Source organism: Pseudonaja textilis, chromosome 1 (assembly GCF_049901715.1).
Source record: "Pseudonaja textilis isolate UNSWEBS1 chromosome 1, rPseTex1.2, whole genome shotgun sequence".
NCBI classification, from domain to species: domain Eukaryota; kingdom Metazoa; phylum Chordata; class Lepidosauria; order Squamata; family Elapidae; genus Pseudonaja; species Pseudonaja textilis.
Window position 1 is genome coordinate 112,904,997 of NC_141990.1, and position 27,127 is coordinate 112,932,123.

The following is a 27,127-nucleotide window of genomic DNA, read 5'->3' on the forward strand; positions in this document are numbered from 1 at the left end:
AGCCCACTGTAACTATATAGCCAAAAAGACGTTAAGAGTTGTTAACCTAATCGTACGTAGCTTTTTCTCTGATAATATTACACTATTAACTAGAGCATACAAAACATTTGCTAGACCAATACTCGAATACAGCTCACCAGTCTGGAACCCACATTACGTATCTGATATTAACACAATTGAGAAAGTCCAGAAATATTTCACAAGAAGAGTTCTTCACTCCTCCACTCGTTGCAGAATACCTTATGCCACCAGACTCGAAATTCTAGACCTAGAAAACCTAGAACTACGCTGCCTAAGCAATTGACAAACCAAATAAGTAAGTAAATAAAAATACTCATTCCCTCTGGAGCATCATCCCTACAGAAATAAGATTGGGCCCCACTGTGACATTCTTTTGAAAGGCTCTGAAGTCCAGGTTTTCACCACTGGGCCTGAGGACCTCAAGGTAATATGAAGAGTTTGGTTTGATTGTTGTCACCAAGTGGGGTGATTGGCTTTGTATTGGGATTTTGTTTCTGTAAGCTATCCAGTGAGTTGTCACCATGAGTGAGTTGAGCTATACAAATTTCTTAATAAATAAACAAATCTCAATTTTTTTCCCTCTGACCTTATTTTCCGGTTTATTTCCTAAAAATAATATTTAAAATATTTTTTTTTTTTCCCCTTTTTTTTTTCCCCCCCCCCCCCCCCCCCCCTTTTTCCCCCCCCACACAAAAAAAAAAAAAACCAAAAAAACCACACCCCCCCCCCCAATCCCCCCCCCCCCCCTCCCCCCCCCCCCCCCACCCCTTTCCTAAAAATAGTGGTGTTTGATTCAGTTGGTGTGATTATGTGTTGCCAGAACATAGAATTAGAGGCTGACCTGCAAAGTCAGACACATAATAAGCCAACATTACCCTGGGAAAACATGGAGTTACTTAATACAAACCATGAAAGGGAATCTTTCTTGTACTCACCTGCACAGAGGTTCAATCATAGATTATCCAAGAGTTTGGATAAGACTTTCTGTAATCATCCCTTCTTATTTTTATTCAGTGGCTGTTGTGGAAAGTGATCTCTTATGTCAAGTGCAATTTTGCATAATTCTATCATAAAAAGCATCACTATTGTATGATACAAGATGAGGCCAGGCCAGTAATGAAGGAACCTGTCTGCTTCCGAGTCTGACAATGAAGATACTTAGCTTAAGATTGCTTGTAGCAGCTGTTGTCTCTTGTATGAGGTTTTCCCCACATATACTGGATATTGTTGGTGGAAGAGGAGATTCAGCTCTGGAAAGGTGCTCAACCGGCAGAACTTTGCAGGGTTTCAGATGAGCTCCTTCCTAGCCCAGTCTATGATTTCCCAATGCAAAACATCCATGGATACATGTGAAACCATATGGAGACAGAAATGTGGGCAGTGGCTTATTTCTATAGCTGGGATGAACTTGTTTTTATGGTCCCTCCCCCACCCAACATGTCAAGATACGTGGCTTGAAGTTTTTCCTGGGTGCCATTGTGCTATTGTTGTGCTCTTGTTGGTTTTTGATCTTGTGCTCACTTCCCAGAGTCACAAGTGGACAGCTATACAAACCAATATATTAGTTATTTTTCCCTTTTAGATGCCTGATATATTTTATCTTTCAGTCTAGCAGGGAAGGAGAACTTGGTCTCACAGAAGGACCAAATTATAAAAGCAAAATGATTTAGTTCCTAGTGTGTTAAGATATAATATGGTCCAAGTATGACATAGCATATTGTACAAACCCAGTGACTTGTGGTTTATTAAAAAAAACATAGTTAAATCATGACTCAATACAAGATATTTGAATCTATTGTATAAAATGCATCTTCCAAGGAGATGTATAGTAATACTGACTGAAATGTGCTCTGATAATTTTTTGAAATTAACTTTTCATGATATTTTAAACCAAGAACTGTCTTAATTCACCACTGATGGGTTTGCATAAAATGCTTTTGTATGGTCAACCACTGTGTACACAATAAGGCCATTTTTTTTGGTATTTCTGTGTCAAGATGAAACTCATATGTGGTTGCTTGCTTGTGGCTTAGTGTGTCATACAAATACAATCCATTCTCTTTTTTTCCAGTGAGCCTGGTGGTTGGTTGTGGTAGAAGTCTAGTAAAGAGAATCCTGGGAAATGCTATTCCAGGAGACTGAATTAGCATAAAATTTCTGAGTGACATAATTTTAGTCTTAGTTTATTTAGATTTGTCCCACTTAACATTTGGTTTGTTGTTTTTCTTTGAAGGCGTTGGTCCCTACAGTTAGAATAATGATGGGAATAATGTGTCATTTTTAGCTTAGATGTTCAAACTCAACTAAATATGATAGCATTTCTTCTCTATGGTAAAACTGAAAGATGGTGTAATCAATAAAGGAGAATATTTGTAGCTCGGAGTTGAAATGAGGGGTCCTTGGTGCTCTCATAGCTTAGTAATTTTCATGCAGATGTTTCATTAGCCAACTTGTTATCATCATCAGTGCTGTAATCACCAGAGGATGGGAGTCTGATTTTAGCACTAGCACTGATGATGTTATCTAGTTTGGGTAATGAAACATCTGGAAGTTCAGAGAGGACCAAGGATCCCTCAGTTTTGATTTTAAAACAACAAATTGCTGAGTTTGTACCAAGGCTCATAGTAGCCTTGGGAAAGAAATAGAAATTCTTATAAGAGATGAGTCCTACAGTTCTCAGTTCTGATTGGGGAATGACTCTCCTAGAATGCAGGGGCTGCATTCAGATGACAAAAGGACCAGATTGCAACCATTCTGGGGTAAACACTGGCTCCAGGGAGTTGGCAGCATAGAGCTATTGATGGTCTAGAGAACTACTGATGGCCTGAAGCAGTATACATAATGAATCTTTCTTCTCTTTTCTCCTGCAACAAACCTGTGAAGTAGGTTGGGCTGAGATGGACTGCCTGTCCAAAGTCCACCATGGCTGTGGTGAAAGTTGAGGGTTGAGTTTCCCTGAGGCGAGACAAATATCTCAACTACAATACCAGGTTGATAGATGGACATGTTCTTGAAGTGAGGATATCAATTAGCATGTCAAGTGTGGGAAATCAGGAGTCCAGGCAGTTCAAATGAATATAAAAGTTTGTTGCAAGCTTGAGCTATCTACAAGAGCCTTAACTACTAACAGACAAAACAAATTGGTGGTGGATAAGAATCAATGGATTTCAATACTGGCTGGACTTAAATCTCTTGTGGGCATGAAGGGACACTAATGACGTGTTTGATCCCTCCCTTGAGCTCAGCCTAGTCATCTTCTACATAATACTTGTGACTATAATCAAACTAAGCTTCTGTAAAATACACATCTACTGTTGATAATTGAAATCCTAGAGTATAGATTCTTGGGTTCCTTTTTCTTAACTGCTTTTCTAGCCACTTCACTGAAGTGGTTAGACAACACTTTTCTCCACTCTTCATGGGTGTATCAGGCAAATATTTAACAATATCAGCAACTAACCACCTCTCCTTTCCCTTCCTCTTTGCGGAGCCAGTTCCAGATAGCGTATTAATTTCCTTTTATCTTTTTCTGTCCATAGGTAGCCTTCTTTACTTTCTTGATCATAATGGCTGCTCAGAAATGAAAGCAGGGAGGAGAGAAGGCAAAAGAATATTTCTTTTTTTAAGACAGTGGATATATAAATGAACTGTCATAGTTAAAAATTACAGGAAGCAACTCACTTCCGGGTTGAGCCTCCTCGCTGACGGACCGTATATCGTAACTTTTTGCGGCTACGGTCCGTACACTTTTGTTGGAGAGCCCTGATCATCACGATTAGGGGCTGAAGATGCCTTGGAGTGGTGGTGGAGTAAAGGGAAGCCACAAGCCAGGTTGAGGGGAGCCGCATCTCCCCCCCGGGCTTGGTCTTCCCCCCCCCGAAGACGACTGCAGTGGTGGTTTAAAATGGCCACCCTGAAGAGGAGGACTCAGCTGGACTAAGATTTGTGCAGGAAGGAAAAAGAGGTGGATAACATCTGAACTGGGACAACTGGACAATACAACTAAACAAAAGTATCCCAGGATTAAGGTAACATGGAATTTTTAAGAAAAGAAAAGTGAACGGCGAAATTACAAAGGGACAGGAAAAAAAAATAAGAAAATATTTTTGACAGCTAAGCGGGGCTTCAAACCAGGAAAGGAAGAAGCCGGAACTAAAGATTTAACTAAATTAGACTAAAATATTTTGGCAATAAACAGGCATAAAACAAAGCTGGACTTAAGATTGTCAAAAAATAATAATAATAAAGTTTACAAATTGGAGACTGGACTGTGCTGGAATATTGAGGTTCAAAAAACCCTAAATAAAAAAAATAGGGGAAAAAGGTGAAGACTTTGTATAATGGAGAGTGCCACCATTTGACAAAAACTTGAGCTCAAACAAAAGGGAAAGCATCCTGTTTCTGAATGAACTTGTGTGGATATAATGTTAAAGAAATATTGAAACAAAGTAAGAATCTTAGAAAGTGAAAGCAGAACCAGAATAAAGAAAAAAGCAAGGAAAGACTGACTGTGGGATTGATCAATGTTTTTGGTATAGAATGGAATAATTGAGAATTTTAGAAAATTGAAAGAAGAAAGAAGGAAAGTAAAAGTGTTTTTTGTGAACTTTAATGATCATAAAATATAAGAGTGTGTAATGACAATATCTCTTCGGGAATTAAAAATGGAACTTAAAAATATGAGAGAATTACGACAGGAAAGAGGAGAATCACTTTGTTCTGTGTTAGAAAAAATGGAAATGGTGACTGAAGAACAAGAAGAAAGAGCTTCAGAGGAGGAGGAGTCAACTCAAGGAGAAGGCATTTTAAATAGACAATTAACACAAAGAACGCTACAAAGAAGTGGGGAAAGAAGGAAGGTTAAAAAGCTGAGATTTAAGAAGGCAATCAAAAGGGGGAATACCTGTGAAGTCAGGAAAGGCAGAAAGACCCAGCAGAAAAGGGGAAAGGAAGATATTAAGAAATAGAGGAATATAAACTGTAATGAGAAAAGATATGGGGAAAAGAGGGGGAGGAGAAGCAGTAAGAAACAGGTGCATGAAATAAAGAAATATGGAAATAGTAAAACTTTGAAAAGAAATTGTTTTTTCAGAGATAACGGTTGATGAATTAAAAAGAGGATTCTGCAGGGTGACAAGGGGTAATAAGAATATTTCTGCAGTTAAAAATATTTAGAAAATAGGGTAATATAGATACTGATAACTCTTATTAAAAATTAAGGGAGGAAAATATGCTGCAGAATCCAGATGAAAAGATGTAATGATTATTATTGTAGCTTCTTAAAAATAATGGTTTATTGGGAATCAAGATGAGGGAATAAAAGTATATTTTAACCATTGAGGTGTCACACTCAAAGCAGTAAAAGGGGGGGAAACCTATACTTGTTTTTTTTCTTTAATGTTAAAACTTGTATTAATCTAGAATTTATAAAACGAATCTGTAATGGAAAGGGAATATGACAGACTAAAGAACCAGTTAAATTAATAAGTTAATATAGACTATTAAAAGTAAGGAGAGACATTGGTAACCATTATATTATTATTATTATTATTATTATTATTATTATTATTATTATTAGGCAAACACATATTGTTTATCTTCATTTTTAAAATAAATATTAAAGGATTATATTTGAAATAATTGAAATGAAACAAAAAGATGTCTTGACTGAGATGAATGAAAGAGGTTAGAATTAATGTGTTTGTTTCTCTCCTTACTGAAAATTTGGAATGGAAAAGGTAATAATAGAATTAAATATGCATATATGAATGTATAATTGCTGTAACATTTGTATGTAAAAGTGATGACCTGGAAATATGTTGTCCACCAAAAAGAGACTTTTGTTTTTATGTGAAAAACTGAATAAAATTTGTTTAAAAAAAATTACAGGAGGCACCTCAAACATTGAAAATTACAATATTCATAAGGATCCCAATGCTGACTGGGGCCTCTTTCAGACAGCCATTCTTGTTACTTTCAACATAATCTTCTTAGAACCTTAGAATCTTCTTCTTAGAATCATTCTAATAATTCTATTAACCACAGTAAATTGTCTTAACCACAGCTGCACAGAAGTCCATCAGCTGACCACCAGTATTCCCTCCAGGAACCAATGGGGAAACTCAATGTTTACCTCTTTCTTTCCTTAGCTGTATTTGCTTGTTTGGTTAAAGCCAACAAACAACCACCCTCATTTCCAGCTGCTTCTCTCATTGCAAAGACAGGTTACAGCTTGGACGATTTGATTATGGACGACAGAAAGAAACTGGGAGGAAAGTTCTGCTAGAAAAGCCAATAAGGAAATGTCTACCATCAAAAGGTTAGAGACTTTAAAAAAAGTCATGTTTTGCAGTTTGTATTGAGCCCAACTGAGCTGGAAGTAAATTAGCTCCAAGGTTCTCCAGCAATGCCAAAGCCCTATGAGGTACTCCTCTGAGATTCAGCTAAGTCAACAGTGGTAGAATAAGGTTCCTGCAATATCTCACTGTGTGCAAAGCAATGAGGAAGTGGATGTCAGAATAAAATACATTTTATTAAGCAGGAGAGAGAAATAAATTGTTCCTTTGCTTCACTTATATACAAAGGTCCAGCTTTTCAGTGAGATTTTTTTTTCAGAGGTTCAATTCATTTCAGACCAGCATCTTGCTCTTGAATGGTCAATTTTAATATTTGGTTAGAAAAAGTCAACAAATGGTTATAACACTTCGACATTTAACTGGAAATAGTGTGGCAATAAATGTCTGTGGAATTAGTCCATTTTTAAAAGACCCACCACCCACCCCTCGGCTTTTTAAAAACCCAACTTTAACCTTCCATCTAAACATAATTGTGTTTGAAACTGCAAATGCATTTTTTAAAAAGAACCAACAAGTTTAATTGGAACATTGATTGACGTAGATATGATAAATGACAACAATATTAGACCAGGTCTTTAATGTAAGCAGATACGGGATCTTTAGGATGTCCCAGTTAAATTATGCATTGGTATAAACTCCCAGTGCATTTGAGGTAAACATTCTGATGAGAGAAGAGGGATCAAACAGGAGTCCCGCTCAGCCCTTGACAAACTGGAATGCTTGAGGGAAACCCTCTTCAAATCATAAGTCAACTTCTGAGTCAAATGAGGTGAGCAGCAATTACCCGTCCCAGACAGTAAGATTAGGTGTGTGAACCAATGATTCACCTTGGCAGAGACAGCAACTGAATTTTCCATTTACAAGGATATCCTGTTATTTTATGGCTTGATGACTGTGTTTACCTACAGCCACTATTTCTGGCTCTTCTCCAGAACCTGCTCCACAATGGGAAGTGAGAAGGGTGTAGAGCTGGCTGGGACAGAAACATAGGAAACATGGCTTTGAAGCCACAGATGAAGATGAAATGCTTCATCTTCTAATTTTGATCCTCACTTGTGAGGCAGATTTAACATACATACTTGTGTTTTTGACAGCCATTCTGTCCCCCACCCCACTTCAGATTCAATTGGCACATCCTGGCATACATTATACCTCTTCTTTGGTAATCATAAAGTAGGCTTTGGTAATCATGTACCCTGATGTTTTAGATTTTTGACTTCCATCAGTCAGGGGCAGGAGGCAGAATAGAAGATATTATTATCTCAAACATCTGGGGAGAACCAGGTGGTTAAAGATTTGTTTTTTGTTTTGTTTTTCTGACTCCTATATAAACGCTTCATTGCATGATGCCTCTGACTTTACAGTCTCCATCCAGCTAGCATCCTCCCAATTTTTTTTTCTACTCCCTGTTGAAGCTAACTGAATCTATGGTCATCACAACACTTTCTGGTGAGATTTTTAGTTTATGCAATATTTTAGACCGTTTTTCCTGTTCTTTCCTTGAAGGAGTCATTTACAAAGTGTCACCATTCAAAGGGGTGACATGGAAGAGAAAGGAATAGGATGAGGAGAGGGGGAAAATCAGATCTTAATTCTTGGTTACAAATGTCTTATACTTAATTTTCTGTGTGACAGAGAACAACAAGCAAACTTACTGCAGATTCTCTCTCTCTCTCTCTCTCCCCACTCTCCCTTTCTCCCTTTCCTTTCTCTCTCTTTTGCTCAGGTGAAACTAGTCTTCCAATGGGTAATAGTTTTTGATTCCCTGGGCACTGACATTGGTCAATCACTTATATCTCATTCAGGTAAAATTTAAATTATTCGAATGTTCCAAACTTGTTTAAAGTTCACCTGGTTTGAATTTCCCATTAATATATTTGAGTAAAAAAAAAACAATTTTCCAGTTTAAATCTTTGAGATGTAAGATTGTGTTATTTTCTAAGGCATAGGTATTCCTTAAAAAAAAAAAAAAGATTGTATGTTATATTTTAAATCAGGAGTCTCCAACCTTGGTAACTTTAAGCCTGGCAGACGTCAACTCCCAGAATTCTCCAGGCAGCAAAGGAGTTGACGTCTGCCAGGCTTAAAGTTACCAAGGTTGGAGACCCCTGCTTTAAATTAGACATTTAGTATTTTTATGATGTTACTAACAGACTAAAGAGATACAATTCTGAGTTTCTGACAGGTTTCAATGTACAAGTTCTAAAATATCACAAGCTTATCTGGAAGAAAGCCTAAACAACTGTGCATATTTAGTACTCACTGAAATTTAATTCCAGATCTATCCGCGAGAAGACCCTAACTTGCCAAAATCTGAGAAGAGTTCTTTCTTCTACAAACCTTTCCCAAAAAGAAGGACCACTTAAGAAAAATGTAAATTTGATCTTTTTCTGCCACTTCCTTTGTGGAACACAGTTCTCCATGCAGACGGTAAATAGATAACAATTTTCTGCGCAAAGATAGGTTTTCTTCCTGCATTCTCAGACCTGTAAGAAGCAATCTCTCCCTTTCTCTATCAATGAAAAAACGAAATTGTCGGTTCCTGTCTTCAGAATGTTCCTTTCTCCCAAGTAATCTATCTCACCAAAAGCATAAGGTAGACATAATAGTTCCTGAAATTTTTCATTTTATTATTATTTTTTTGTACAGGTCTGTTTGCTTCTCGTCAGCGCTGATTTTTTTTAATCTGCTATAGCTTCTAGATAATTCTTTTTTTGGTTAGAACTTCTTTCTCCTTCCTAAAAGAATATCACCAAATCAAGGATCACACAGTACAAAATGTGATATTATCATTATTCTGAGAAACATATGATATTTGTTTTGATGAATATGCTGGGAGAACAATGGATGTTCTTGGCCAATTGGATTATTGTGAGTTAGCTTACATGGACAAATTGTTTTTATTTCTCTTAGTGCTGTCTTGCCAACTTGCCAAATCAGAATGCTCCAATTTGCTTGAAGAAGAGTATGTATGTATGTATGTATGTATGTATGTATATGTGGATCTTTGGTTATTCAGGTTTTCTCCTGCTTAAAATTGGAAGTATTTTGGCAATGTTTTGACGAAATCTCATTCATTGTCTTCAGGCTTTTGTCTTTGGCTTTGTGCTTCTTGGAGTAATGTGAGCTTGCAGCTGTTTTCTCTTTTAACTGCCAGTGGGAGTGTGACTTGACTGGGTGGGGGTGTGTTCTTATTGGTTGGGGGCCTGGCTGTGATCTGATTGGTTGCGGGGTTGGCTGTGTTCTGATTGGATATATATATATATATTTTATATATACTCTGAGAAGCAAGAGCTGAAGACAGAGGCCTGATGATGATGAATGAGACTTCATCGAAACGTTGCCTAGATACTTTGAATCTTACGCGGGAGAAAACCCGAACAACCAAAGATCCACATACAAATACCCGCGAGAACCTCAGAATATATATATATATATATATATATGGATCTTTGGTTGTTCGGGTTTTCTCCCGCGTAAGATTTGAAGTATCTAGGCAACGTTTCGATGAAGTCTCATTCATCATCTTCAGGCTTCTGTCTCCGGCTCTGTGCTTCTCAGAGTAATGTGAGATTGCAGCTGCTTCCTCCTTTTAACTGCCAGTGGGGGTGGGACTTGATTGGGTGGGGGCTTGGCTGTGTTCTGATTGGGTGGGGGTGTGTTCTCATTGGTTGGGGGGTTAGCCGTGTTCTGATTGGTTGGAGGCGTGTTCTGTTCAGGTGGGGGCTTGGTTGTGCTCAGGTTAGTCTTAGTTGCTGGGGGATTTGAGCTGGTGAGTTGTCAGATGCCACCACCACACTTCCATGTAGAAAACAGACTCCCACCCATTCAGAAAATGAGACACGACCATGGACCAGAAGCTGCACTGCAGCTGCATCACTACCCACTTCAAACCCCTCTGAGCCATACATGAAGCAAACCGACACCCACTATGAAGATGCAGCAGGACCACGAACTAGAAGCCAAACAGCAAGATCACAACTCACCAGCTCAAATCCCCAGCAACTAAGACTAACCTGAGCACAACCAAGCCCCCACCTGAACAGAACACGCCTCCAACCAATCAGAACACGGCTAACCCCCAACCAATCAGAACACAGCCAAACCCCTACCAATGAGAACACACCCCCACCCAATCAGAACACAGCCAAGCCCCCACCCAATCAAGTCCCACCCCCACTGGCAGTTAAAAGGAGGAAGCAGCTGCAATCTCACATTACTCTGAGAAGCACAGAGCCGGAGACAGAAGCCTGAAGATGATGAATGAGACTTCATCGAAACGTTGCCTAGATACTTCGAATCTTACGTGGGAGAAAACCCGAACAACCAAAGATCCACATATAAATACCCGCGAGAACCTCAGAAAATATATATATATATATATATATATATTCTCTCTTCGGGATGTTTGAAATTTCTTTCCAATTTCTTTTGATAGCGCTTTTGAACTTAATGCATTGTTGGAAGTGATCGAGAATGCTAGTTTCTTGATTCCTGTTAACAGCTTTCCATCACCTTGAAGCTTCCCTGATTGCTCCCATTTCTAACTCTGAAAAAGTTTGAGAGGCGAAGATCTTTCAAGCTGCATTTAATTTGGGGGTGGGATGGTGGTGGGATTTAACTGAAGGATGGGAAGCCAAGAAAGCTACAGACTGCTAGAGAAAGAGTTGTAAGGTATTAAGATATTCATATTTTTATTTATGTATTTATTTGTCAAGCAAGTATTAGATAATAGGTATAAGTATATAAGCATGGTTATGAATACATGAAATGGATATGAATAAAAAAGAAACAATAGGACAGGCACGGTAGGCACGTTGGTACACTTATGCACGCCCCCTAATTCCTACTATTTGGCCATCTTACAGCTAAATAAGCGCAATGAAAAATTAATGAAAAATTCACTTATAATTTCTTTCCCTTTGAAAAGAATTTTCAAAAGAATTAGAAATAGCTGTTAAGAGAGAGATGTGCATAAAATCACACAACAATCCTAAAATAATCCACAAAGTAACACTATTTCACAGCCTGTATAAACACACGCCCTCCAACCACTTTCTTGATCATTTCAACAGGTAGTTCCATATTTTGGATATAGCGGTAGACACAACCTTTTTAGGTTAAACAGAAATACTGGTGCCAGAAGTAATTCCATAATATAACTTTTCCACAGCAATGTTTTAATTGCAGGGTTGGATTTGCTGGGGGAGCTAAAATTAGAAGTGGCTGAGTGGATTTTGATAGGAAGGGCAACATTTTCTCTTTTGTTTGAGGAAATTACATTCTTGGGAGAAATGTGAAACCAAGAGGACCAAAATGACTTTGTAATGTTTTCTTCAGCTATGGGATAGAGGAGGAGGAGGTTGTGCAAACCAAAGGCCATAGGCTTACAAAGATCTATTTATATACAGGGCAGACATTACAAAAGGGAAGTCTAGTTTAAAACAAAGCAGCATACTTTTCAACAAAAATGTTCTTCCAGATAGCTGTGTTCCCATCTGCAGAGCAGATAGCTGTTCCAATTGATAGCCGACTCAATATTGTCTTGAGTTAATCTAACCATTTCTGATTGTCCAGAAAATTGGAAAATGATGAGGCTGGGATATATGCATATCAGAAAACAATCAGCCAATTAAAAATGTATCTGAAACTATCCCCCAAATGTTGGAAATGCAATAAAGAAATTGGAACATATTATCACTTATGGTGGAATTGCGAAGAAGCCCAAATATATTGGTTGAAAATTAGAAATTGGATAGAAGAGATGTGTAAAATTAAAATAGAATTTAGACTTGAAATCTTTTTACTGGGAATCAATGTGGGAGATTACAATAAAGATGTAACATACTTAATAGCCCATGTCACTACTGCTGCAAGGTTAGCTTTTGCTCAAAGATGGAAAGGTAATGAAATGCCAGATGAGATGGAAATAATCAGGAAAATTTGGATGTGCACTGAAATGGACAAATTAACTCAAGAATTAAAAAATAAGACTGAATCTGATTATTATAAAATTTGGGAGAAGTTTTACCACTGGTTGAAAAAAAGAAGGAATAAGTGTATCAAAGATGACTAAAGTTTGTATATATATATAAACGAACACAATACCGAAGCCTGATGATGGCAGATGAGATTCTGCCGAAACGTTGCTACAACTTTAAAAGCACAACTATAATGACGTGGGAAAATACCTGAACAAAGCTGAATACCATGTATGTATGTATGTATGTATGTATGTATGTATGTATGTATGTATCTATGTATCTATGTATCTATGTATCTATGTATGGTATTCAGCTCTGTTCGGGTATTTTTCCACGTCATTATAGTTGTGCTTTTAAAGTTGTAGCGATGTTTCGGCAGAATCTCATCTGCCATCATCAGGCTTGTGTAGTGTGTTCATCTGTGAGTCAGGCTTTCACAGCCGTTTCTGTTTTAAATTTGGTGCTAGCCTACTCTGTGTTAGAATGGTTTTTTTATTCATCCTGATTGGTTGGGAGTCTTGGTCTGTATTTATTGGTCTTGGAGTTTGATGTGTTTTGCTTGATTGGTGTTTCTAATATCTTCTGTCTGTTTTGTAGCATATTTTTTGGTCTTGATTGGCTGGCAACATTGTGTTTCCTGTATTGGAGGCTTTTAGTGCGGCTTGGCTTAGAGTAAACGGATGGCTATCATTTATTAAGAAGCTAGGAGATATATATAAGTTTTCGCGGGTACTTACATGTATGGCATTCAGCTTTGTTCGGGTATTTTCCCACGTCATTGTAGTTGTGCTTTTAAAGTTGTAGCAACGTTTTGGCAGAATCTCATCTGCCATCATCAGGCTTCTGAACAAAGCTGAGTGCTGTATGTATGTGTGTATATATATATATATATTCTTAAGTTTTCGCGGGTACTTACATGTATGGCATTCAGCTTTGTTCGGGTATTTTCCCACGTCATTGTAGTTGTGCTTTTAAAGTTGTAGCAACATTTCAGCAGAATCTCATCTGCCATCATCTTATATCTTATTATATATATATAAACAATCAGCCAATTGGTGCTTGTCCCTTTGGGCCAATAGTTAAATATTGGGCTATGCCAGCAAATCAATGCTTGATTGAATTTTTGTTTGTTTGTCTCTTCCCATCATCTTCATGCTGAAATGTACTGCAAATGCTTTCCTTGCATTGTAAAAAAAATGCAGCTACTGTTTAAGGCTGACCAGGATAATTAACCAATTTTTTCATGCCTTGGATTCAGCAATAAGTTCCTTTTGAAGCCAGTACATTCTGTACATAGAAGAGTAAGCTGGATACAGTCTCTTCATGTACTTCATTATGCACTCAAGACAGAAAAATGCTTTTACTCCCAAAGAACATTTGTTTTAACAAAATGGCTTTTGTCATGAGCAGGAAAAGCTGGCAATAGCTCACTATGTTCTCCTGTACCTGATGATGATTTCATAGTTTAAGAAAGAGGAGGAATCCATCCTTAATGAATGTCTATCCCATGTAGGAGATTTCATATTTAACAAAATACATTTAGGGTTTGGGGCATACCCAGGCAAAATAATTCCAATTGCTTATCACACAATTTCCCCCCATGGCTTATTCCTTCCAAACATTTGTACTCTTTTCTGATTGTAGATTCTAGATGTGCAATGACACAACTCTGAACTGAACAAGGTTCTCTGCTGCTTTTCCAAAAAATTCCTGTGAAGCTGAAACAGATCTATTGTAATAATGGGGGTCTGTCTGATTTACTGATTGACACTTGGAACAACTAGTTTATCTCTATATTTTATACCTGATTGAAATGTTTAAACATTCATTATAAGTTCATAGGTTTAGGAGCGGACTTTCTTTTGCTTCATGGGCAAAGATCTAGGTCTATATCATAATATATATTTTAATTATGTTAGTAGTACTGGAAGTTGTGGCTATGAGAGCCTTTTTCCAGCTCTGGTGGCTCCACCATTGTGTCTTTCTCTGGAGCAGAAGATGCTGAAGTCAATGAGTCATGGTCTGGTCCTTAGGGCTGTCTCCCTGCTGACTAGTAGAGTTAATTCAGAAAAATGATATACAGGCAATCTTTGACTTACGATGGTTCATTTAGTGACTGTTTGAACTTATAATGGCACTAAAAAAAGTGACATTTTTCACACTTATGACCATTGCAGCACCGCCTTGATCATGTGATCAAAATCTAAATGCTTGGCAACTGACTCATATTTATGACTGTTACAATGTCTCAGGATCATGTGATCCCCTTTTGCAAACTTCTGACAAGGAAAGGCAATGGGGAAGCCAGATTCACTTAACAACTACATTACTAATTTAACAACTACAGTGATTCACTTAACAATTGGCAAGAAAAGTCATAAGAAAGTGACAAGAGAGGTTGTAAAATGAGGGCAAAACTCACTTAACAAATGTCTCACTTAGAACATAAATTTTGGGCTCAATTCTGGTTGTAAGTCAAGGACTGCATATCTATATCTATGTCTATATCTCTACATCTACATAACTATATTTATCTATCTATATCTATTTCATATCTCCCTCTCTCCCTCTCTCTCTCTCTCTCTCTCTCTCTCTCTCGGATTAGAACTTACTATTTCCTAGTTTCTAGGCCAGTATCTGACTCCCTAGAATCTTCCAGCCTCTATCCATAGGCTGGGAGTAGTAAGTGTTTAGTTTGGCAAGATTCTGTCTGCTACTTGAAAACAAATAAAGAACTGAACTCTGGCTGAACTGTTCCTCATTGTTTCTGGGATTGCTTTGACAGCCTTCCATATAAATTGGTATTTTAACTGCTATTAATTCAAAAATTATTATAAGGTCATCCTGAAAACTACATTTAGCCATGGTTGATTTAATCATGGTTTCATGGTTCATGTATCACAGTACGTCAAAACTAAATGAAGCACATTAAGACCATTTCTCCATTAGTGTCTCACAATGTCTTTTTATGTTACCCAAGAAGCAGTATAAAATCTGGTTAGATGTCTTTAAGAGATATTTGTAGCAATATTGAGATCCAGATAATGTACGTCTGAGGGTCACAAACCAGTTATCTGTAATAGTAAATCTTGGTAAATCCCTGATCATTTGACACAACCACCTAAATCTACTGGGTAGGAGAAATAGGGCTTTAACACCCTTTGCTGTTTTTAAGGAGGTTAAATAGTCAAGATGTAGAAATTGAAACAATTTCTTATCATTTAGCATTAATGAATGATGATTCAGGGCTCTGGTCTCCCTTTTGGGAAATTTTGGGAGATTAATCAATCTTACATGAGATAAACAAAATAAAAATAAAAAAGATAATGTAAAACAATATTCTTCTAGACTAGAAGTATTAAAATACCGACACTAAATGTGGAAAGAAATAGTTTTAAAACTATCAGATCATAATAAAACAGCAGTTTGCAAATTTCTTAAAAATCCAAAAGAAATGCAATAATTTGGACAGATCATAAATGAAGAGCCTTACCCTCCAAATCCTTAAAAGGACCAGACAACAAAGTATTACAAAGCACAAGGATATACTCAATAAAAGTGAATTGAATATGAAAATGAATTAAACAACTAAATTAAACAATTGTACAACCTGGATAGAGAGGAGACAATAGAATAGAATAGAATAGAATAGAATAGAATAGAATAGAATAGAATAGAATAGAATAGAATAGAATTCTTTATTGGCCAAGTGTGATTGGACACACAGGGAATTTGTGTGTCCAATGAGCATAACATAGAAAATAGAGATGAAAAACCTAATGTTAATTTCTGGCTGCATAAATTCATCTATTTCTTTAGAAACTGAGGACTTTCTGAAGCAAATGGTCCCCAGCTTCAGTTTTTGGATTCCTCTAACTCCTTATAGGTTTCTACATAATAGATCAAAGGGTCCATCAAAGGCTCCCTCTAACTTTTGTCCATGATTTCTCTGCCTATCTACACAGATTAAATTCCCAAGTAGCCTCAAGAGCTCTCAGTGAGAGTGCTAAGACCAGATGACTGCAAAGAAATATAATCCTTCCAACCCCCCATCCTATCAGAACTAATCCACTCCCCCAATCCTGCCAGAACCAATGAAGCTTCTTGAATGAGAAGCAAAACATCTTCTTCTTCACGGAAAAAACAGTCCAGCTGCCTCTTGAAAAAACACTTTTGAGGCAACTATGACCTGGATAACTGAGGATTTCCACAGTGTCTCTACCACACACTGTCTTCTATATACAGTATCTAGGAGAGAGATGGGCTGAGATAATTTGACTCTGGGCTTATGTTGTGGCAAACAGCCATCTCTCACTTGTGGGAGTGTGGGATTGTGAGTTTGAATCTCCAGGCTGGCATGAAGCTATGTTTACAACAATGTGGTCGTTTGTTAGGAAATCACCAATGTGTAAGCTCAGCCATCAAACCTGCAACGTGAATAATCTTTCACAGTGTTGTGACTGGCTCATGCGTAATGATCGTGGTTAGCATTTTGAAAAAGCTGTAATAGCATGGGCTGCCAGGATTCCTTTGGCTGTTTCAGAACACATGGCTGGGATGCAGCAGGATGGGGCAGTTGCCTCCAGGTTAAGCCCTGATTTGAGCCAAAATCTGGAGCGACTTCTTCTATCTGTCTTCCTGCTGCCCTTGATCATTAAAGATTTTAGAGTATTTAGATGCAGTGGTAGTCTTACGTTTATGTTCATTACTTTTTAGAAATGGTACCTTTTTGAAATGGTACCATTTTCCTAATTAATTTGGCTCTAGATTTCCTCTGGTTTGGAACAAGTTTTGGAATTTCAGAGTAGTTGATTGGAATCCATGGTGAGTTCTAAGAAAGCAGAAGCTCAGGTTAGATCTAGGGAAATATTTGTTCAGTATCAGAGGTTAGTGCCATCAATTGATGATTCCATAAATTGGCAGTTCCCAAGACTTGGTAAACTTACAGTGAAATGGGCTTATTTATTTATTTATTAACTGTCCTTAAATATTACATTTCGATTCTTACTATGTTACAATGCCCCTGATTATGACATCGAACATGTAAACAAGCTAAATCACTACTAATAAGGGCAACATCCTGCCCACACGCTTTTATCTTTCTTGGTGACTTCAATCTACCTCATATTAACTGGACCCTAAATGAATGTACAACTGAACCCATATATGCAACCTTCTACAATGCTGTTAAAAATCTGGGACTGGAACAACTAGTAACCAACAATACTAGGCTTAACAACTGCCTTGATCTCATCTTCTGCAATAGTTTGAATTCAATTTATGGAATACAAATTAAAGAATCCTTTTTCAACAGTGACCACAACATGATTGACTTTTGTCTCAACATACGTCCACACAAAAATCATCACAATGACATGATCCCCAATTATAACTTCAAAAAAGGCAACTATGATCTTATAGACAATGATCTCTCATCTCTTGATTGGCAATTTCTATTCACTGGATGCAATACTATTGAAGACCATTACAACATATTTTTACTTGAAATCAAAAGAGTCATCAAACTATATGTACCAACAACAACTCCCAAAACAAAACAAAAAAAAAGATTACCCATAACAATAAGGAAGCTTCAATCCAAAAAGAGATCACTCTGGCGGAAAAACAAACCTGGTCACGTTGCCAATTTCAAAAGCCGATACAAAAATTTATGCCACCAGATAAAGACTGGATGCACCAATTATCACATTAAACAGGAGGAAAATCTTCTATGCACCAATTCCACCCGAGCTTTCTACAATATTGTAAACAACAAACTAAAAGACTCAAGGTCTATCCCACCCCTAAAAAGACCTAATGGTAAAGACTGCAATGACGACACCATTAAAGCCAACCTCTTTAACACATTCTTTGGCTCAGTATTTGTAAACAGCAATGGATCATGCCCAGTATTTCCTAGTCAAACCACAGACAACTACAATGATCTAATACATATCGATTTTACAGAAGACAATGTTGAAAAAGCACTACGTAATCTAAAACCATCTCTATCTATTGGACCAGAGGGAATATGTGCCTACTTCTTAAAAAAGCTACCCACAGCCATAGCTGAACCTCTAAGCATAATCTTTGAAAAATCTTTCAGGACCAGTTCCTTGCCAAAACTATGGTCACAAGCCACGGCCATCCCCATCTTCAAAAAGGGAGACCCCAGCCTAGTTGAAAATTACAGACCAATCTCTTTATGCTGCATCACCTGTAAAGTCATGGAATCAATTATTAACCAATCCATCATCCTCCACTTAGAGACAAACAACCTACTCTCTAATAAACAATTTGGTTTCAGAAAAAAACTATCCTGTAATCTGCAACTCTTACACTGCAAAAACATATGGACTACACAACTCGATCAGGGCAAAGCAATAGACGCAATCTACATAGACTTCTGTAAAGCCTTTGATTCAGTGGTACATGACAAACTACTCCTAAAACTAAAATCTTATGGTATCTCTCGACACCTGCATAACTGGATAGAAGCATTCCTATCAAACAGACAACAAATGATCAAAATTGGGGGCATCCTATCAAATTCTGTACATGTCAACAGTGGTGTCCCCCAAGGCCATGTCCTGGGACCAACTCTCTTCATACTCTATATAAATGACGTCTGTGATCATATTAAGAGCAACTGCATTCTCTTCACTGACGATGTAAAGCTATTCAACATCACAGACAATATTGCTACTCTTCAAAAAGACCTCTACTATATATCAGAATGGTCAAACAAATGGAAACTTCAAATCTCAACAAATAAATGCTCTGTCTTACATATTGGAAAAAAAATCTTACATATTGTCTTACATATTGGAAATAAAATAAAATACAAGCTGAATAGTCAAAACCTTGTTGATGATCCAAACTCTGTCAAGGATCTTGGAGTACTCATCTCTAATGATCTAAGTGCCCACTGTAACTACATAGTCATAAAGGTATTAAGAGTTGTTAACCTAATCCTATGTAGCTTTTTCTCTGGTGATATCACACTACTAACTAGAGCATACAAAACATTTGCTAGACCAATACTCGAATATAGCTCACCAGTCTGGAACCCACATTATGTATCTGATATTAACACAGTTGAGAAAGTCCAGAAATATTTCACAAGAAGAGTTCTTCACTCCTCTACTCGTTGCAGAATACTTTATGCCACCAGACTTAATTCTAGACCTAGAAAACTTAGAACTACGCCGCCTTTGGTCCGATCTAAGTATAGTATATAAAATCATACATTGCAATGTCCTACCTGTCAATGAATACTTCATCTTCAACCATAACAATACAAGAGCACACAGTAGATACAAACTCAAGGTAAACTGCACCAAACTTGATTGCAGGAAATACGACTTCAGCAACAGAGGAGTCAATGTCTAGAATACTCTACCTGACTGTAGTTTCTTCCCCAAACCCCAAAAAACTTTAACCTTAGACTGTCTACTATTGACCTCACCCCTTTCCTAAGAGGTCTGTAGGGGGCATGTATAAGCACACCAACATGCCTATCATCGCTGTCCTATTGTTTCTTTTTATTTTTCTTATATGTACCCATTTCATTTACTCATAACTATGTTTATACCTATACCTATTGATTGACAAATAAATAAATAAATAAATATGATAAGTAAGATTCACACAACAGAAAAATCACTTCTGCAGATAGTAATTATATAACATAATCTACATTTGCTCTTAGATACATTCTAAATAAGCAGGAACATACCTTTCATCCTTATTTATTCAGCAATGAATGTTAAGTGGGACAATTTCTTCTAGGTTTATTCTGGGAATAAATACACTTTAAAACCTTGCAGCCACTCACACCCCACCCCGCCAAATAAGTATAGAGTTCATAAATTAATGCTATCATTTTTCTTATCAGCTTCTTTCTGGTAGTATAGTATCTTAAGTATAGCAGAGGATATTATATTCTACATCTCATTTACTCAAAGGACCCATTGATTATAAACAGACAAATACTATGGGACAGAAAATATTTTTAATCTCTGTGTTACGAGGAAGGGTCTTCTTAATTCTTTATCTACTTTAGTAAAAAATGGTAATTTCATCACAATCTCTCTCTAGGATTACTTTCCCTGATGGGATGGTCTCCAGAACTGTTTTCCATTTCTTGCCATCATTCTGACTTGGACCTATTATACTTGTAATCTAAATAGGTCAGGAGGCACCAGATTGACTTGAAGTCCTTCAGGACCTTGGACTTAGTGTCAAGTCAAGAAAAGGACTTGATGATTTCTTGATGGCCAAGGTTGGTAGAAGTTCAAGTCTAAAACCTCTTACGGCAGAGATGTCAAACTCACATCATCATGGCAGTGTAATGTGATGTATCATGACTCTTTACCCCTTCGCTAAGCCAGGCCTGGGTGTGGCCAGTATGTAATGCATCCAGACCACAGGCCAGGAGTTTGACATCTCTGTCTAATGGACACAAGTTTATCCGTCCTTGGAGTATTCTGCCCCGTTGTTCTTGGCATTAAAATGGTTGAGATGTAACAAACAAATGTGCAACGAAAGTGGCAACTTTTACAAGGACCTGCACTTAAAGCAGGAATGAATAACATTAAAATAATGTAGGGAAACATGGACCTTCCAATGTTGTTGAACTACAACTTGCATAATCAGCAATTGTTGGCCAAGCCAAGGGATGTAATATCTGGAAAGAATATCTGGAAACCCATAGGTTGTTAGGCACCTCTTAAACAAGTGCATGTAATTATCCAAAATCCTGATGAGATACAGAGATAATTTTTCCATCTATTGTGGACATAATCCAGAGTGAACTTTTGAAAAACCTGCTGAAATCTTTTGCCCAAGTTAGGGAACACAAGCACTGATGTATTGATGAAAAAATCTGGTTGGGTTACTCATCTCTATTTTTGAATACTGTTTTCAACAATTTGCAAAGAATGTGAGCTCTTTCCCCTCCCAAGATCCCTCGGTTCCTGTTTTAGTTTGCTTTTGTTTATTTTCCATCTGAGAATAGTCTCTGTCATAAGTGGGTAATAGGAACAAATTATAATAAATAAGGTCAACAGAATAATTTCCCTATCCCAGCCACCAATTTGTTCAGCCTTGTAAAAATTCTTTGCTACTTGGAACAGTGCTATTCAGAGGGGAACACTTTTTCTATTTAAAAAAACATCCCCTGGCTGATTTGTTGATGAAAATTGTGGACTCTGTGGGACTTTTGGAAAGCACACAGTTGTCTAGTACCAATAAACTTTGAAAAGAGCATGATGAGCCTAAACTCTTTTGGAGCAACAGAGATGAGTTTAGATGCAGGAGCCCTTCTTTTTTTGGCAGTATTTGAAGTAGGCAAAAGAAGAAAAATGCAGTAATTTTTAAAAGAAAATAATTTGTGAAAATTGTTGACAGAATCTAACATTCTCCCTTACATCCTGTATTACAGTTGTGCTTGCTTATTTAGCATCAAATCATCTTCCATTAATTTTTAAAATATACTGATTAGTTTTAGATCAGAAGGTGGCGGAAGAATTCTTTAGGGATGTTGTATTCCGCAATCTGAAGCTTCTAGCTATTATGGATAGTAACTTCCATTGTTTCCAGAAAGCACAGTCAATAATCTTATTATGCAGAATACCTCTTTTTGCCTAAATTCTAAAATAAAATAAAATAAAATAAAAATTTGGGGCTGCCATCCACAAGAGAGAAAAATCCTTAGTCCATTATAAAGGTGCTTGCTATCATTTCTCTTGGCTATGGAAGCTCTTCATAGTTCCTACACAGCCTGAAATTTTAGAGTAGACTATGCCTACGCTTACATTAACCCTTGTCTGCTTGCACATAAGCCATGTTACCATTTGGCAAACTGCCATCATTTCACCATTTAAGCTTCTTAACAACCTGCCTTATTTTGATTTTTAGAAATAAACTTGAAATCCAAGTTGTTGTTGGCTTCAGATTCTAAGCTGCAATTTGCAATTTTGACATTGGTTGGGTTCACACAGGTTATTAGGGATTGTTTTTTTTGTTTTATGTTTTACAATTCTCTCAAAGTCATCCAACTATCATGAGCAACAAAATGGATATTGCCACTAGAGGTGTTAGCATGTTCCAGTTTTATTTCATTCATTCCAATAGAATTTAGAAAGACCTGAATTAATATAGTGAAATATTAAGGCTGGATTGTAAGAATTCTCTATTTCTTTAAAAATGTTTTTATTGCAGTTTTCAAAAATACAAATCTCAATCATATTCTTAACAACATTTTGACATTGACAAATACATACATCCTACATACATTTATTATAATCATATTGATAATCTACTAAGGTCTCCTACTTTATTTACCATAATCCTTCTTCCTAATGTTTATATCTGTTTTTTAACCACTCATACCATTTATCCCATTTTGCATAATATTCAGAATCCCCCTTGTCTTTCATTTCCAATCTGAGCTTATCCATTTCAGCACATTCCAGTACCTTTTGTATAATCAAGTCTTCTGAGAGGATATTGGCTCTTTTCCATAATTGTGCGAAAGCTATTCTGGCTGCTGTCAAAATATGTAATATAATATACTTAATCTTTTTACTATATTGGCCTGTAATTATTCCTAGTAAAAAGAATTCCAGTTTGAGTTCAATTTCTTGTAGCCAGTTTTTTATTTTAACCCAATATTTCCTGATCTTGGGGCATAGCCATCACATGTGATAGAAGGTACCATATTTTTGTCCACATTTCCAACATTTTGGACTTGTGTTGGAGAACATCTTAGCCATGACTTGCAGATAAAGGGTTTTAATTATCAGTACCCTTATGAATAAGCATGGTGTCATTAGCAGTGCAAGAAAAGCATCTAGAATAGGGGATTCTGTTTCGCAGTTTAAAAGATAATGATTATTAAATACTGTAGGACAAACAAATAAAAAAGAACTCTCTAAGGTAGGATTTTGCAGTCAGAAGTTACTATACCTTTAATTTAGGTTTAATGACCATTTAGATTTAATGACCATACCTTTTACTGAATGATTGATTAGATGTCATCAAATTGTTTTGGATATCTAGCAATTGCAGAGATGCATTTTCTCCACGAAGATATTTTCATAACCAGGTCTTTCAGGTCTCTCAAAGGTGGAACTCATCAACCCCAGTAACTGAGTCCATCCACCATGGTTGCCCTTTTTTTCTCTTTCCTTCGACCTTTCCCAGTGTTCGAGCCTTCTCCAAAGAGGTTTGCGTGATCTGTACAAAATGGAATATTTCAGTCTGGCCATTTGTACCTTGAGTGAGAACTCTAATAGTGACATTAACTTTTACTTTTTACCATAGTAACAGATTGGAAGGGACCTTGGAGGTCTTCTAGTCCAACCCCCTGCTCAAGCAGGAAACCCTATAACATTTTAGACAAATGGTTATTCAATCTCTTCTTAGAAATCTCCAGTCTTGGAGCACCCACAACCACTTTTGTATAGTCTTGCTATTCAATACTTTTTCAGTGGAGTCAGAGTCTAGTGGATCTTTACCACAAGTGAACAAAATCCTGTTCAGTCATTCCTCAAACACACTTCAAGGATACTGAAGGACATTTACTATGTATTGCTACATTTACAAAGTTTACTTGGCTGTGTTTTTATCTTCAAAATTGATTATGGAGTTTTTTTTTTAATGTTCTGGTGAACAATAATATATCCTTTATGCAGTTTGTATAAATACTAAGAAATGGAAAAGTTTAGCACCAAAACAACAACAACAAAGTTTTGAATAGGCATTTTCCTTCTTATAATTTCAATACAGAAGATCATATACAACGATTCAAGGTGTGTCCTCTCTGTGCTGTTTTTGCACAGTTTCTCTAATTTGCACGAACTCGATCTGTTCCCTTTTCCAACGTGGTTGTTGGTTCAGTGGAGCTGAACTTTGATTCTTCAAATGAAAGGGTCCCCCCCCATGTTCTTTCCCCCCCTTTTGCTTAGTCTTTACTCTTCTATAACAGGAAAGAGTTAATAAACAGTAACACTCAAAAAAATAATAATAGACAAGGTGGATTGCAATGTGCACCATAAAAATCTGCTCCAGGAAATTGTTCAGGACATTTTGAAGGAATCGAAGAGTGCAGTGAAGAAAGAGAAAAACAAATTGATCCATTGTTTGGAGATCTGAAATAGTTGGGTTTTATTCCAACGGCAACTAGAGATTAAGTTGCATTTCTACCTTCAAGTATTTGATTAAACCTTTTCTAAAATATGAAACTGAGATTTTCTATATGACTATTAGCCTTTTTCAGGCATTGATCCTGATATCTGCTGAATGCATGATGACCTGCAGAAGTACATCTTGGGCATAGCTGTGTGTATAATGATAGGGCGAATGTGGAAAAAGGTTTCAAAAGTGTCCCAGGTATAATTTCAGCAATCTATGGCACAACTCCTTGCACAAGAAGAAAACTTCGCTTTCAGGATGTATTGCTATTCCTGCAACAGTCAAATTTATGGGACATTTTATGATATAGCAGTTAAGTAATAAAATAAATTACATTGCTCTCTGGGTATGCTATATATCATTTGCAGTATTTTATGTACATGAGATATTTAATTGGGACAATAATTTGTTTTCTTTCCAAATTTCCTTTTGCTTAATTGATCAACTTTTGTTCAGGCTGTATGGTTTTCACAACCCCACGTGCAGAGAGATAACGGGTTTCAGGCATCGTTTGGTTTTCTACTTCCCTTGTGGTCAAAGCAATTGAGGTAAAATGAATGTCAGTTAATTGAGAAACCTTTTTGGTCAACTGTCACAGGCTGGCTGAGCTCAGTTTATTAAGTCAGACTGTAACTGTAAGAATTCAGCAATCAGCATAAAGAATGGAGAGAGAACCATTGCTTATCCTCGCTCTGTTCTAGCTTTCCTGTCTTATATGCATACATCTTGAGCTGTGGTGGCGGAGTGATTAGAATGCAGTACTGCAGGCTACTTCTGCTATCACCAGCTGCCAACAGTTTGGCAGTTCGGGTCTCACCGGCTCAAGGTTGACTCAGTTTTCCATCCTTCTGAGGTTGGTAAAATGAGGAACCAGATTGTTGGGGGCAATATGCTGACTCTGTAAGCTGCTTAGGGAGGGCTGTGAAGCTCTGTGAAGTGGTATATAAGTCGAAGTGCTATTGCTATTGCTATCTTGTTTTCTTCTCATTCACACCCCATCCCTCATGATCCCACATCTTAAACTAGTAACATACTTCCAGGAGCATCTGCAGGAAGGGTCAACAGGACAAATTGGCATGCATGACTTGCCAATCAAAACAAATCAAATCAAGTTTATTACAGTCAAAGACCAGAGACCAGAACAAATAAAAACACTCAAATGAATATCCAGTTAAAAATCCTAGAATAAAATAATAATATCAAACAAAATTGATATTAAAATCACAATTTGGCATCCAGTCTGTCAGTTACTTATAGTCTAACTATACTATAATATCAACTCATAAACTGTGAAAGCCTGTAGTCATTAAATACTAAAGTGCAAAAAAAAAAGTAATGCAAAAGGGTTTGCTACATTAATTGTATAAAATAGCTATGGTGGATTAATCACATATTTCCGATGAATCACCAGTGCTGCTATGCCAGTTCCTTTTATCAGATGTGTGGTGTGTGCAATATATGTTTAAAAGTGATGTGTCAGGCACAAACAATCTGGCTCACATGGACAGAATTCAAGTTAACTACTTTATTATGTTCAGCCTGTAACACAGGAACCTTCCCAGTCTGGTTAGCATGCTCTTGGGAGTAATTGGATTAGGTTCCCAGGAATTCAAGGAAGGCTGTTTCTGGCCCTTTTACAGTTGTACAGTGATTCTAGACTAGCTCCACACTTGAGCCCTCTTCTCTGCCAGGCTGGGTTCTTCCCAACAGGATGAGTCTTCAATTGCTTGAGCAAACCTCTTGTTTTGATGCTATTGATCCTCTGCATATTTTAAGCCAAAAACACACAGGTGAAAACCCAAGGGCTTCATGGATTCCCAAAGGTCTTGAAGTGTATGTAACAATTTGTGTGTGTTTTTGAGTCAGCGAGATTAGCCACTGAAATCGAGCTGATTCCATTAACAAAAAAACAAAAAGCCTCATACCTAAATTGAATTATAGGTGATGGGAAACAACTGGGAAATCTCATGGATGTAGCCTGCACTGAAAAGAACATCTTGAAGAAAATGATGGCAAATAGTACTATGGTACTATTGTCAAAAGGTACTCCTCAATGTATGACCACAACTGAGCCCAAAATTTATGTTTCTATAAATTTATGTTGCCTCATTTTATGACCTTTTTTGCCACAATTGTTAAGTGAATCACAGCAGTTAAGTTAGTAACACGGTTATTAAGTAAATCTGGTGTAACCATTGACTTGCTAGTCAGAAGATCTCAAAAGAGGATCACATTATTTTGGGACATAAATATGAGTGACTCAGTTATGACTCATAAATAGGAGTTGCCAACGGTCTGAATTTCGATGATGTGACCACAGGGATGCTGCAACAGTTGTTAAGTATGAAAAATGGTCATAAGTCCCTTCTTTCAGTGATCTGGTAATTTTGAATGGTTACTAAATGAACTGTTATAAATTGAGGACTACCTGTATATGGATGTGCCTATGTGATTACCAGAAGTCAATCTTGACTCAAGGGAGACTTTCCATATTTTATTCAACAAAAATGGAATATGTAGTGTGACACGAAGAAATATCAGCAGACATAAGAAACCTCAAGGTTTATA

At 37.0% G+C, this 27,127-nt stretch overlaps 1 long non-coding RNA gene across 1 annotated transcript in view; it reads right to left on the reverse strand.

Moving 5' to 3' along the window:
- The window catches only part of LOC148127773 (uncharacterized), a 107,007-nt gene that overhangs the window by 13,589 nt on the left and 66,291 nt on the right, over window positions 1-27,127 (reverse strand). The window contains exon 2 of the long non-coding RNA XR_015739827.1: window positions 23,376-23,602. This is a non-coding gene — a long non-coding RNA (uncharacterized LOC148127773). The remainder of the gene's footprint in view (window positions 1-23,375; window positions 23,603-27,127) is intronic.